Source organism: Anser anser (genome assembly GCF_964211835.1).
Source record: "Anser anser genome assembly, chromosome: 4".
NCBI classification, from domain to species: domain Eukaryota; kingdom Metazoa; phylum Chordata; class Aves; order Anseriformes; family Anatidae; genus Anser; species Anser anser.
The window spans coordinates 32,184,647-32,199,508 of record NC_139724.1 but is presented as its reverse complement, the minus strand read 5'-3'; the positions used below and the strand labels follow the sequence as shown (position 1 = coordinate 32,199,508).

At 36.7% G+C, this 14,862-nt stretch overlaps 1 long non-coding RNA gene across 2 annotated transcripts in view; it reads right to left on the bottom strand.

Annotated features, from left to right (window-relative positions):
- Window positions 1-6,108: 6,108 nt before the first annotated feature.
- Window positions 6,109-14,862, bottom strand: part of LOC310899649 — a 28,466-nt gene continuing 19,712 nt past the window's right edge. For both annotated transcript variants that reach the window (XR_014584449.1, XR_014584450.1), the window contains 2 exons: window positions 10,569-10,727; window positions 6,109-6,688 (listed from right to left, as the gene is read on the bottom strand). This is a non-coding gene — a long non-coding RNA (uncharacterized lncRNA). The remainder of the gene's footprint in view (window positions 6,689-10,568; window positions 10,728-14,862) is intronic.

Sequence of the window (14,862 nt, the reverse complement as noted above, 5' to 3'; positions counted from 1 at the left end):
TGGAAAAAATTAAATCAGCATGAATCATACATCCAAAAGATCACTGATCTAAAAATATATAAACCAAGAAAAAGATAAAAATGATGTATGCAAACTAAAATTACCAAATAAAAATTAAAATCCTTCTAAACATTCTAAACTACATTAATAAATTTGAAAGTAATGTGGAAAGAGGCAAAAAGCTACCCTGTGATGTCGCTTTCATTACATGGAACAGAGCTAAGGAGATAAAAGAAATTCATGCAGAGCCCAGAAGAAGATTAAGCTTCTTTATCTCGCTGTGGGAGGAGGGGGGGAGCATACATACAGGTAGTATTTTGTATAAGGAGAAGAGGGAAGAACTCCAAATGACTACGTTTTAATGGTGCACTTCTATCTTTTAATGTACTGATGCATAACAGAAGATACCCATGTGAATACTAAGGATCATAAAGTTCCCCATTGTCAGTCCAAATTACAAAGCTAGCAAGTAAAACCAAGTCCCTCTTCTTAACAAAGTTCCAAATATAAATTTTGAAAGGAAATAAAAACAAGCTCTGCTGGTACCTTGTTGTCATAGCATGATACTTAACATGAATGAAAAGATAAAGCATAAGTGGTAAGAATGAAAATAGAGTGCAGCTACTTTTGAAGTCAGAGCTCTGTTAGAAAAGCCTAGAGCTGATTTGATTCAAAAGTAGATTGTACAATGATTTGTCAAAATTGTTTTGTGTGTGTGTGTATGCCAGAAGGTTTGAAAGGATACTAATTAGCCTTTCCTTGTCCGGTGATAAAATCTCAGTGCAACATCATACACTGGTAGAAGCACCTTTGCAGACTGGTGTGCCACTTGCTGGCCAGGGAAAGGTTGGATGCATTGCCACACAGGGAAATGACATGTGTATTGTCTCATATGACTTTTCCTAGGGAATATGGCTCATATTTAATTTTACCAGCAAACAGCCCCCTCATTCTTTTCTTAGCTATTCAATTACAGTAAAAGGGCCAGATGGGCTCACACTAAGCTGTTGTAAATAATATAGTTCCACTAAATTCAGGGGAATAAGACCGACTTGCACTCATAGAGGATCTGGCCCAAAATATTCACAGAAAGCTTTGAAATGTTTTCTTCTGTCTGCCAGGTATCTTGGTTCTGCTTTAAAATTTCATGTATGTACCCCTCTCTCTGCCTATCTCTTAGGATTTTGTAATTCCATGGTGTGGGGGCACCTCTTTTGAAAAATCCCTTCTTAAATGCAAAGTTCCCAATGAGCTTAATGTGTTTTTCTTCTTTCCTGGAGTATCCATTTCTGCTTAAAGTCAGGTGGTATCCTTCTTTTTCTGGTAAGTTTATTAACTTTATGATTTTGCTTATGTTTATTTTTACAGGTTTTCCAAAGAGAGCTAGGAGGGCAAATAGAAGGAGGAGCCATTGCCATAAATGCTCTTTGGAGTGATAGAGATGAAGAAAGTTTGCACTGTTTTGTAAAGATGGACAAACTCCAAGTTTATTTAATTTCCCTGGACAGTGCTTTTCACTGCCTCATCTCCCTGACTGTGGGCTATCTAACACACTTGTAAATCAAGATAAGACCAGGTGGTGAATCACTGCACCAGCAAGCAAGAAGAAAATAGGAGCAGAAGGCCAAGCAGTGGATGACTGCATTAGAAGGAGGCACAAGCATTGTGTTGTTACATCAGGAAATGGAATGGAGAAGCTATAGGAGGGCATAAGCAGAATAGAATAGTACTGTGAGATTATCAAAGGCTCGGTTCAGCATATGCTTCAGTGAGGTTGTGGCAGACACATATTTGGTAAAGACTGGTACATTCAGAATAACAAGGGCTGTGTAATTTAAGGGAACATGAATGTCAATTAATCAATCAGAATAGTCCAAACTGTTTTAAGAAACAAAGCCAATTATCCTAATTATGTAAAAACTTATGTGTTATTGTTGCTGTTTGTTGATACAGCTATCATTGGCAGGATTCCTCCCTCAAGTGTTTTTCTGAACAACATTCCCAAACTGACACATTTTATTGTGGGCACTATCATGTAAAACAAATAAAAATGTTGATGTGCTAACTATTTCCAGTATTTATTGCACTGTTTCTAAACCGTGGGAGACCAGTGTTGACGTGATTGTTTTTCTACTATATCTAGCTTTTGCAAAAATAAAATAAAGAAATACTTGAAATATTCAGGTTTTTATGTCACAAAATGTCTTCCTAATACAAAGAACAGCATTAGAGGATCAGTCGTAATCTGCAGCATGGCAAATAAACACATTTTGTGTTTGTACTTTAGGATTGTGACTTTCTGCAATGATTTTTTTTTTTTTTTTGTAACAATGTCTCAGGCTTTGATTGCACAGAAAAGTTTTTTGGCTAAGGTTTTTGCTGGTTAAACCAGCTTCCTGTCTTCAAAATAGAATGACCTTCACAAGCAAGATAATTCTTCAGCCAGCAAAGACAAGAAACAACATTTTCAGTTGCACAGTTGGATGAAGGACAAAAGATAATCTTATGCTTCCCTCCAAAACTAACCATTCTGGCTACCAAAACACTTTCAGACATGTTTGGATGGCACTAGGGAGAGAAGACAGTCTTTCTGACTGGAAATGATTAGATCATCTGAGAGAGGAAAGGGGACATGAACCCTTCAGAAAACCAGGATGACTTCAAAACATGTATCTGGGCTGGGCAATGCTGTCCAGGATCCATGGTAAGAATACTTTCATGTTACATTCAGGTCATGAAAAGTGTAACCATAAGCACCAGTCAGTGGTCATATCCATCTAAATCTGTTTTAATAGCCTGGTGCCAGTATTTTTACCGTGACCCCAGGAGTCCTCTTTCCTGCCACAAACACCTCTCAGAAAGGCTCTCGGGAGTTCCTTCAGGTTTATTGTGGCTTGACCTGTGGAAACAGCTCTAAAAAATTCTAGAAATTTGACCTATTCCAAATTTTCACCAAAGTGTTTTGCATTTTTTTCTCCCACACTTGACATTTTATTCAATGTGCATAAGTGCTTTTTTAAGAAAAGCTGAAAGTACAAAAAAAGATATATTAGAAGAATGATGAAAATTGCAGGAGGTCTAGGAAGTGTATAGCAGGACTTCCATGGATGAGAAAAATTGCTGGAAGGCCTGTGGGGAAACAAAATTGGATGTGCCAGAAGAAACTTCACACCCATCTTAGTGTAGCTAAGTTTAAGCAAATAAAGTATTACAGTCCAAGTTCATAAACTGTAAAGTGTATGTCTGTTTTCACATTGCTTATCATGATTTGATATAACTTTGTTTTCAAATCATGATCTAGGTAATGAGTATGAAAATCATATTTATACATATTTCCAGGTTCTAACAGTCCCTCTACCATTTTCATAAAAGGCATTTACATGTTATGAAAAATCAAATTAAAGCCAACTATGCAAACAACTACACAAAGGCAGCATGCTGTGCAGTTCTGACTGACTGTTAAAGGGAACTTTACAGCCTTGTTTAGCTCTTCTGATTGTGCCAGGTTATTCAAAATCAGCAGCCCTTAAACTTCGTTCCTCCATCCAGCTAATTCTTGATCCTCAAATAAAGAAAATATAGCGCACAGTAGCAATAACAAGAATACTTACTCATTACATCTTAGGCTAGCCATGAGTTGCTATCAGGATTTTTCAGTCTGTTTGGTACACATTCAACAGCTTTGTTGTCCCTGTTCAGTAAAAAGGCAAATTGTTCTCTACTGCTACTCATGGTATAGTTTAATTAACCAAGGAAACAGATGGCCATCTAAGATAAGCACTGTCTCTTTAAATGCAAAAATCATGCAAAAATGCATATCCTGGAGTTGTATTCCTATTGGTTTTGTTGGAAAAGATTTTTAAGGCTACAGCATCATACGCCTTCTCCACCTACTGAACACTGTTCATGAAGCATTTGCATTGCACAAATGCGGCTGCTATGGTAGAAGACTATGAAGTCCCAAGCAGACAAGACACTGAGTAATAGTGAGCAACGTTTTGTTGTCTCCTTCAGTATAAAATATAATGAACATCAAATGAAATTAATTACCTGTTCAAAGCAAACTCAGTAATGTAGTTCCATAGGCAACTTCTCAAAAAAAGTTGTTGAACATCTTACCACAGGTTGTTGTGGATACTAAAATTTTAGAGGGTTTCAAAAAGCAACTGGAGAAATTACTGGAAAAGGGATGAATCAAAACATATGAAATACAATATGAAAGCTTAAGACCTGGGAAGTCCTGAGGGTGGGAGGATATTCTGGAGTGGGGCTACCAGATGCCCAGTCTGCTCTTTTCTCTCAGATTCTGTTGCTGGTCACTGTCAGAGAAAAAGTATGAGGCTAGTTAGACCTCTTGTCTGCGGCAGTGTAGCTGTTGCTATGTTCCTATGTACTCAAAGGCATGATGTTGCGAATCAGACTGGATTATGCACCACACTTTTTGTGCCTTCCAAAACGTCCCATCATTTCAAATCTGCCTGTTCCTGTTTGTTGCCACAGTTCCAGCATACCTGACTGGCAATCTCTTTCTATGCTGGGCTATCCAGCCCCAAACTCATTAACCTTTGGGTAATAATCTTGGCCAGGTAGAGAAAAATTTTGGATATGAAAAAAGAGGAAGGCTGTGCATCCATACATCTGAGAGCATATTTTGCTATGCTGGAGCACTCTGAGCCCATGTACCAGGGCTAAAGGAGGGATTATAATCCCTGTAAAATCTCTGGCCCCTCTTGTCCCTAGTGAATCAGCATCTGGGCCATGGGCTAGCAAGGGAACAATCTCTACAGTGTCTCAGTGCCGGAGGACTTTTCAAGCTTCATGAATTTGGGTGCCACTGGTGATTTTCCTGGATTTGTACCATGGTATAATGTGGCATACTTTTCAGTGTTTTCTTCCTTCCTTTTTGTTGTGCACAGTTGGTCAGAAAATGTCTAGGACACCCAGACTTTTTCATGCACTACTATCATCAGCCAGTTCACCTGGTGTCAATGGCAGCTCCATGGGCTACCTCTGGCAGTAGAGACTCTGTGGGGAGTTTTTGTCTGTAAGCAGACTCTATTATGCTACTTATCTCTCTGGGGCCCCATTTCTGATTGAGTGATTGAACAGGGAGATGAAAAGGCATTATGAAGAATCTAAAACAGTAATGTGAATGTCAAAGCATGGGAGAAACATTGTGGGCTGGAAGAAAATTAATTAAGAGATTTCAAACCTGAGCTCCTTGATGATATCTCACAATGCACTTCAAGGTGTTCCCAAGAAACTGTGCTGAGAAAAGTTGTAGGGGTCAATAGAAAGTGTGCATACCATATATTTTGCCAAAACAGATTTTCAAGGGGAGGACACTTGGCACTAGCAAAGGCAGTTCAGCAAGTACGTATCTGTCCTTCCAAAGCAGTGCGAACAAGCTGCAATCACACGAAAGTACTGCCAGCAGAACTTTCTGATGTAAGCATGACCTCAGCCCTCTGCAGAAAGAAACCCAGGCTAATATTTGTGTGCCAAAATGTAATGTCTCTCTTGTAACCATGCAGCCATGATTGCTGTGAGTTAGATGTTGACTTGACTTTTCATACAATCCTGAGAACAGTGCATACAAGTCAGCTATAATTAAGCTATACAAGCTATAATCATGGCTTCTTGCACATAATATTTTGATATTTTGGAGGAAGTTACCTCGACCTTTTTATTCCTCCTCATTTGCCTCCTCAAGAAAGGGATAGTTTTTGTTTGACTTCAGTAATGCTCTGGTCATTTATTAAAAAGTTGTCATATGTTCATACGACTTCTATTACATTTGATAAAAATGTACAATATTTCATTGTGCAGTTTATTGTGAACCTTGCTGTTTTTCAAGAATCATTGTAGTTATAAACATAATTTCCTCCTTTCTGTGTGAGAAGAACCGTAGTCTGCATTCTTTCCATTAAGCAACAGTTTACCATGAGTCACAGATACTGTACAATACACATGGCACCAAGTCTTTTTGTCTGATTAGGTAAGATTAAGGTGGAAAACCTTTTAATCAAGATGAGTACTAAATTTGTACTGAGATAGTATTTTGTGATCAGTGGAGATCTCATGTACCCTCTCCTGTGGATAGGGGCAGTGACACGTCTTTGCCACTAGCTGACGTGCATGTCACTTGTGTTGCCAGCAGCAACATTCATGTGTTGATCCTAATGAATTGCAACATGTATTGTTAATTATTCTGACATGCATTCTTTCTGCCGTTTTTCTTTCGGACAGATGTTGTGTGTAGCATTAGGAAAGTACCAGCCAAATACATTGCTGTGTTGCTGTTTTCAAAGAAAGTTGTTCCACTGGATATATACTGAAAAGCAGTTTTGAGTTAGGAACGCAGCTTCAGCTCTATATTAGGATAAGCATCCCATCACAATTCTTTTGGGGTAACTTTGGAATGTACAATATGGTAACGTGGAAATGACACACTGAAAATCAATTTATGAAAACAGAGGGCTGGTATCACAGTGATGCAAATACATACCAGACAAATTACTTCATTTTTATTAAACAAGGCTACAGATGAAGTCAAAATAGTAAAGACACACATTTGAAAAAGTGAGGGAGCAGTTACCGCAGGCAGTGGGAGGTCATCAGTCTGTTGGTGTGTGATCAAACAAATTTAATCAGCAACCCATCTCCTTTGGCAAGTAGAACTGAAATTCTGCTTAAAAAAATACATAAAAATATAATCAGCATGGCTGATTAGGGAATTTCATGTAAAATGATGACTTTCCATTTTCCCACTAAATGGAACACATATGATAATATTAGGCCTGACTTTCGTACTGTATCTCTTTCAGAGTGTCACTGGGAATTGGTTTTCCTGACTGGAACAAGAGACAGTTCTACCGAAATTCAGAAGCCACTGCCTTTGACAGGCTTCGGTCTTCCTGGTCAATACCCATAAAGTACATGGCTCTGCAGGCTAGCTAAAAGATGAACTGAAACTGAGAACATTTGTGTTTTATGTAAATTATAGCAACAGATAATATCCTCTTCAGCATATACTGTTGCCTGGTGGGTAGGAAGTGTACATCTTTGAATAATAATAAAAAAAAAATCAGAACATTACAACAGAAAGCAAACTGTAGTCTTTTTTTTTTTTGTCACATTTCCTCTATTTTTTTCTGCAAACCTAGAAATACTGCACAAAAGAATAGTCTGTCTTTTTTTTTCAGCTGCTGCTTTTGCTAAAATTGATGTTATTTTTCACAGTTGTTTCAAGTCACTCTGTACTTTAAAGGTTTTCTCTTGCTGTCCTGTGCAACAACATATGGAATTATAGCCTCACAGAGAATATTTAGCAAAGAAAGGTACCATGACTATAAATCCCAACAATCAGATTTCTGCACAGATGGATATCTAGCTTTGTATATCATCTTTGAAACCAGGATCAGCTCTTCTCTGATATACTGTTCATGACATGAATAGCTAATACATGAATAATAGATTCCAAAGGATAGCATAAGTAAATCTCCTCCCCAAGCAGACATAAAAACAAACCCAAAATTGAGCTGCAATATTCCTGATTAAAATTAGTTCTCTAAATCCTTTTAGAAATCTTTTAAATACACCAGCTATTTGCTGGATATACTTTTATTTAAAGAGATACATGAGTACGTAACTCAACCACTGAAATCAGATGGAAAATAAGAGCTACTACTTTTTTTCTCCTTCACTTGCCTGCTGTGGTTCATAGTGTTTTAGAAAAATACAAAGCCTGTCAGTAGGGAAATTAATATTGGACACCACTAATCCCAACAATGCAGGGACATTCTATTGTTGCCTGCTATAGTACCTGTGTTTTCAGTGTCTGTTAATTATTTTTACATCAAAGTAGCAAAAACATTGGTGAAACTTTGGTGAAACTATGCTAGCAGTTTACTTGTGGTATTCAAGCCCATGACTTATAGTAGCAATGGGTTTGCTTAGAAAATAACAATTATGTCATGGAAAAATTCTGAAGTTATAAAATTGTGGAGGGTTCTCCATTATGGAGGTCATGGAGTAAGAGGGGAGATACCCAACTCAGTGTAACCAAGAGATGGGTAGGACAATCAGCTGAGAAATAAGACAGTCTCAAGCCACTCTTTTGCCTGACACAAAGAAACAATTTAAAGCTTTTAGGAACATTCTTGATTAGTCAAAGGATGGATACATACTCTGGTCAAAATTTGAACCTGGATGTGAGAGTGTCCAAGTGAAATTTTAATCAGACCAATAATTATCATAAAATGCTTTGATGCTGCTGAAACAGTAATTTTTACACATTTTGTGTGTGTGTGTGTGTGTGCATTTTCCAGAGTAGCCATACTACAGAAAATTTGAACTGCCTGTTGTAGATTGTAAAAGTCTGTGATACTCTTCCAAACTGTGAGCATTTTTTGCTAAGGAAAGCCTTTAGCTTATTTAAAATGTAAGTAATGTCTCTTGGCTAGACTTTTCTCTTTGATGCTTTTAGGCTTATAGCATTAGACAAAATGAATCAGATTATTTCTCACAGCTCTGTACCTCTTTATAAAGGTCAGTGTTTTGTTATTGAAAATGCTGGAAAAAAGATATATGTGACATTTTATGCTATTGATTTGTTTATAATGGTGTTGTACCATAGTGGCCTCCAGTGCTTTAATTTCCTTACTAGCCTGTTTGTAGTGCTCCTGTCAAGGTGGGAAAGAATGTTTTTTATGTCTTCTTGTGTTTCTCTGTCCTTCTGTCTGTTTTTTACCACTTTTTATCTCTGGACTTGGGTTTTCTGCATGCAGGACAGACCATCGGGTACGCAGTTAGTAGGTCTATAGCCCTTTTTACTTTCTCTCTTGTGCCTCAGAGACTTTAGCACCACATCAGCTATATTATTATCCAGTGCACGCTTACTGTGGAGAGATAAGAAGCTGAAAATAATTTTGAAATTAAATATTCATTGACTTGAAGGTTAATTTGACTAGGAGTGCATGTGTGTAGGAGTAGTATGCTTGCAAGCTCTATAGTAAGTAGGTTTCAAATTATATAAGTGACAGGCTCATTTCAGAGTTATAACATTTCATCTTGGGGACCGACAATGGAAATGGAAATGAGTATATGAAAAAACTGTCCTTGTGTCTCTCTTATACTAGTTATAATGAAGCTAATCTGTATTTACATAATGTACCTAGGATCAGGGAGAGGCTTTTCTTGATTTGGTCCTTAGCACCTAAGGTGTTCCTAAGCACATGGAATAAATGGCTGAATTTTGGGCTGTTTAACTTGCATGGTAAAGCTAAAAGTTCTGTCAGCAAGAAAGCAGGATGGTGCATTCATGAGTTATTCACATTGCTTATCATTTAGAATTTTCACTGCAGGATAGAAAGCTGCCTTCATGGGAAATCTAGAACAATATTCTGAATGCAAGTTAGGAATGAAAAACATTTTTAACAGTATGTGGAGGTTCTAGACTCAGAAATGGGAAAGAAAAGCAAAAATGTCAAAAACCCAATACCACGTGTTTCTGGATGAACAAAAAGAGGAAAACTTCCATGAGGAAAAAGCTAAAAAAAAAAATCAAAACAAACAAACAAACAAAAACAAAAAAACAGAGTTCCAAAAGGCCTAAATAAACCTCAAAATTTTTATCTCAGCCCTGCTGGAGACCCTTGTGAGTTAGAGATTGAGACACAGTTAGTAGTTTTCCCAGCCTGTTCTTGGGCTGGAAGACCATTCAGAATCTTTTTTAATTAGATCACTACTGCTGGTCTAAGGGTGTTGGAATTTTTTTTCCATTCCTCTGCACTATCTTTTAGCATATTTACAAACTGTGGGCAGAAGGAAAATTAAAAATAGATCTAACACTGAAATATGTTGGTTACTTTCAGCTTGGAGCTGTCTTTTTTGTTTATAATTTCATTTTATAGGCTATGCAATCTTGTGTTCATCTTGCAAACTTGTATTTTCACGACTGACACATCTGACACACAATGCACTCATCCCTAGAAGTCATTGCTTACTTTAAAATACTGCTTTTATAAGTGTGTATGGTGTTGTCTCCATTTCTTCCCAGAACCTACCTAAGGCTGCTAAATGCATGCTTTGTACATTGCCCTGTTATGTGGTGCTTGGATCAATTAAAGGCTGATGTTCTTTCAGTAGATAGTTCTCATATATTTCTCATGTTGAAGGTTCTTTTACACATTTCTGAGGTTTCTTTTTTTTTTTAAAAAAAATTGAGCAAAATATCAGCCTTTTGAAAATTATTTCTCATGTATTATATAAATTGAGCATTTGTAGTATGTCCTCTGAAATAAATATTTGAACTGAGCTTCATAAAATCTTAAGTTTCTGCCAAGATGTTAACAGTGAAGTCTGCTTCTGACTTCCTCACAGTGACTGAGTCTGTTTTCTTGTACACAGATACATGCATAAAACTTTTCCCCAATTTATTAATTAAACATGCACGGCACTCTTTTATAAGTGAATCTTTAATAAGAATTCATAAAGTATAAAGGAATTAAAATTACAATTAACTTGAAGAATGTAAATTAAAATGAAAGTTAACAAGCTACACTTACACTGGAGAAGAACTGTGCCCTTCCATTTGCCTTGGTGGTATTGCTCTCAGGATTAAGTATGATAACATGACTTTTTCCCATTCTTCTTAACTCTGGTTTTACCACTATTCAGTGCAGGATCAGGCCCAGTATGAATTTCAGATCGTCACCTTCCTAGTTCTGAGGAAAACACAAAGTTGAGGACAACAAATAAATGAAAACTATTCTCCAGAGCAAAAGTCAAGAGAATAATCACTGTTTTAAGAAACTAAAAATAAAGCAAAATGGAGACTGTCTCTGTTTAAAATGCAAAGACACAAGGCTTGTTTTAAGAAGATCACTGAATAGTGACCAGTTTATGCTGTAGTACAGAAATACAAGAGAAAAGTGATTTTGTAGGCTAGCAAGCACCAATTAGTATCAATTTTTGTCTTTCAGACAAATAGTTCATTATATTAAAGAATTTTGTAGAATAAGGGCCAAGAAGGGAGAGAGCTTAGAACGTAGTAGACAAAGTTTGTCTAAACGGTTTATTGCTACCAGGCAGAAGTGAACATTCCCCACGCCCTAATCAGACACATTTTGTTCTGCCTCCATCCCAAAAATAAATAAATAAAAATTAGGAAACCTATATGACCACATGAGAGCATGTGATTGTAATTCTGAGTTGAAGCTAATAAATGCAGAGGAGCTTGACAGACTGGACATGCTAACACACACACTGCCACAGTGTTCCCTGTTGCAGAAGTAAGGCTGCTGGCAGCTGCGTCGAGCTCCATTGCAAGAATGTGCCCATTTATCACTGTGCAAATGGCACACCCAGGAGAAGGCAGTTCTCACTCCATGGGAAGTTCAAGTAATGTCTAAAATTAATACACAAAGCTGATAGAATACTACCACCATTACTACTTGCACTTTGAATTCATACTCAAACCAAGTACAGAATGCAATGAAAGCATTCTGAAAGAACAAAGGTAGTGAAGGAAACACATCATCATTTGCTGCTTTCAGACAGCACCAGGTGGCTTGAAGAACAGTACTAGAATTCAAAGAAAGTTTAAAACTAACACAGATACGAACGATGTGTTAGTCTGAGTTTCTGTATAGTCCAGTTCTTGCTCTGCTTGGAATGAGAATGAATAAGCCAGATGCAGAGAATAAATCACAGAACCATAGAATATGCAAGTTGGAAGGGACCCACAAGGATCATCGAGTCCAATTCCTGGGTCCTGAAAAGACCACGCCCCTCCCCCCCCCCCCCCCCCCCATCACTTCTTGTGTCTGAGAGCGTTGTCCAAATACTTCTTGAACCAGCAGGCTCGGACCCTGTCCCAGTGCCCGACCATCTTCTTGGTGCAGAACCTTTTCCTAACACCCAGCCTGACCCTCCCCTGTCCCAGCTCCATGCTGTTCCCTCGGGTCCTGTTGCTGGTCACCAGAGAGAAGAGATCAGCAAATGGTGTGCAAACAAACAAAAGGACAAGAGATCATGTTTTTATGTTGGGTAACAATGGAGTGAAAGATCTTTATGTTTTTATGTCTGGTCCTTTATTTTTTGCATATTTTTTTTCCAACTTGCTCCAGCATCATTTGAAAACACGATGTTTTTGTCTCTTTGCTGCTTGCTTTGCATCTCTGGGTCAGAGATGCTATTTGAAAAGGTCAATTAGTTTCCTTCTATCATTGTTGTTTACAGTGAGAGAACCACTCTGTGATAAATTCTCTTTCATTGCTGCAGAATCTGCAGCCAGAATATTCTACTGTCTCTGTTCCACTGAATGAAGAGGTTAAAAAATTGTTAGCCTCATCTCTTCCACAGCAAATTATCTCACTATCAATTTAAAGCAGATTCTTTGTCTCCATTATGAAATATTTATTTAGAATAGTACATTGATATTGCATTGAAAGAGTATGCTTTTTATTTTTTTTCCAAGTGGTAGAAGTGAACAGAATATTTATCTTTATCCCTTAGATGAAGATGAAGGACTTAATAGTTCTGGCTATTGCAAAGAATGCTCCTACCCGTCGTATGTATAAATAGACCTACACCCCCCAAATCCCTTGTGAGAGTGAAAAAACTCCACCCAAACCCAGGAACCTTAATGTGCCTTTTCTCTCACTCGACTATTACTGATGAAAATAGAACCTTTTAAACCTGTAATGAAAATACATTTCCTATCCACGAGTTTCAAAAGTTCTGTTCCATATCAGAAACAAACGCTCTTTAGATGTGAAAGGATACTTTTAGGTTAAGATTCCAAGTTACATGCAGAAAATATTGTAATATGAAAATGAATAGACCTAAAAAAATCACAACTTTTCTCCTCCCAACCACCCATTAGAAAAGCAGAAACAAGTTTGCGAAGTTCTTAAACAAGTACTTTGTGTTTATATTTGGCACTGAAAAACCAATCTAGACATGCTTTCACAGACACATACCTGCAAACAGATACCTAAATCTGAAGAGATCTGCTTGTTAAATGGTGAAAATTCATGCTTTATAAAACCTTTGATAGGCATTCGGCACTTTTACTCAGTACTTTTTAATTACATGCCCTTTTCTATTAAAATTTTAGTTAAAATTGCAAGGTTTACACGCAAAGTGTATGAAACTTAACAAGAAAGGATATCCTTGATGTTCAGAAAGTGTAGAATATAGTCTGCAGAATATAGTCTATTTGGTTTGATTAGACTCCAGAGATCTTCATATGCAATTTCAAAGCTACGAGGATGGATTTTCAAAGAAAATGTATGCTAAATGACATTAAAGAAAGTGAAGGAACCACTGGTGAGTGAGGATAAAGAAGAAATAGATGGAAAAGTTTTCATTGAGAGTGAGATTAAAAGGCGTTTTTGGATGAGTCTGGGTGAGAGAAATCGTGTGTATGTCAGAGGAGGGAGAACTAAAGCAGAGCATGTTCTTTTCTTGCAAATCCCTTTATAAATTTGCAAACTGGTTAAAGAAATATGCCTTCTAAGAAGTAATTAATATCTTTTATTAACATCACATCTCAGAACGAGACAGTAATTTTGTTTGAAACTCTCTGCCAGAAGATAAATTAGCATGATTGAACTGGGAAATGTGAAAGCCATAATTCACATGCTTTATTCAGGTAATTATTTAAATTATAGAAAAGCCAAAAAGGAGGGACTTACATTTTAATATACCACAGAACAATCAGGTGTCAGAAAAGTATGCAAAACCCGAAAAGAAAAGAAAGGAAAAGAAATATCTACAAATTAACAATTTTGAGCTCTTTCCCTGAAGATAAAAAGTGCTATATATAATCTGTAGGCTACTAGTGATGCAGACTGTTAAATGCTGGCAAAAGGTGGTGGAAAATTTCAGCCCTTATAATCTTTTCTATTTTCTTGTCACGTTCAAGACAATTTTTAACAGAGATGATTAAAAGTCATCACTGAAATTAATTTAAAAAGCCTTTTTGATTTAGAATGCAAAGAGAGGAAACTTTCAAAGTATCTAAACAAACTGTAATCTACAAAAACACATTTCTTTAGAAATTATGAAGTTGTACCTGAAAAAAAAAAAAAAAAAAAGGTGGAAATTAAATTGAGTGTGGAATTCCAAAGTTTGTAGCTTGCTATATCCCATTAGACTGATTTATCCATTTTTTACTCTTTAAGTACTGAAATGCTCTTTTAAAGATGTTGCCAAAGTGCTTGGAGAAAGAAAACTCAAATGGAAACTAAAATGGCAATGAAAAATGGAAATACAAAGGGACAGAAAACTCAGAAAATTATGTTACTGAGTTTTACTGAGTTAAATAAGGTTGACATAGAATTTTTCTGTACAAGTTTGTATTATACTTAAAAAGGATAAGACTTTACTTAAAGCCTTAATCTATTGAAGACAGTTATTCATTATTTTTCTTGTTTATTCTTTAAAACATTAATTTTTATTGTTTTTTTTTTCTTTTTACCACTATTGCAATAATAAAAATTAATCAAAACTGCAAGAGTCAATGCAGATGAGTTTCCCTGTGTGCTTGTGGTAGTGTAGTAAATTCAAGTTCTTCAGGGCTGTGGCCAGTAGAACAGTATGGTGAAATCCTCCCAATTTCATTTGCTCCACATGTACAGTGTTACAATTCTACACTTATCCCTGTACAAGAGAAATAAGATTCAGGCCCATAAAAGAGAGCGAGAAGACTTTTATGAAAGCTTTCTTAATCGCTGCAAGTGTATGGAACAATACCTTTATAAGATTACCATTATCCTCATCTTGTTTTACATAGTTAATCATTTCACAGTTGTCAGAGCAGTATTCAGTTGATTTAAAAATCCATTTGCAATA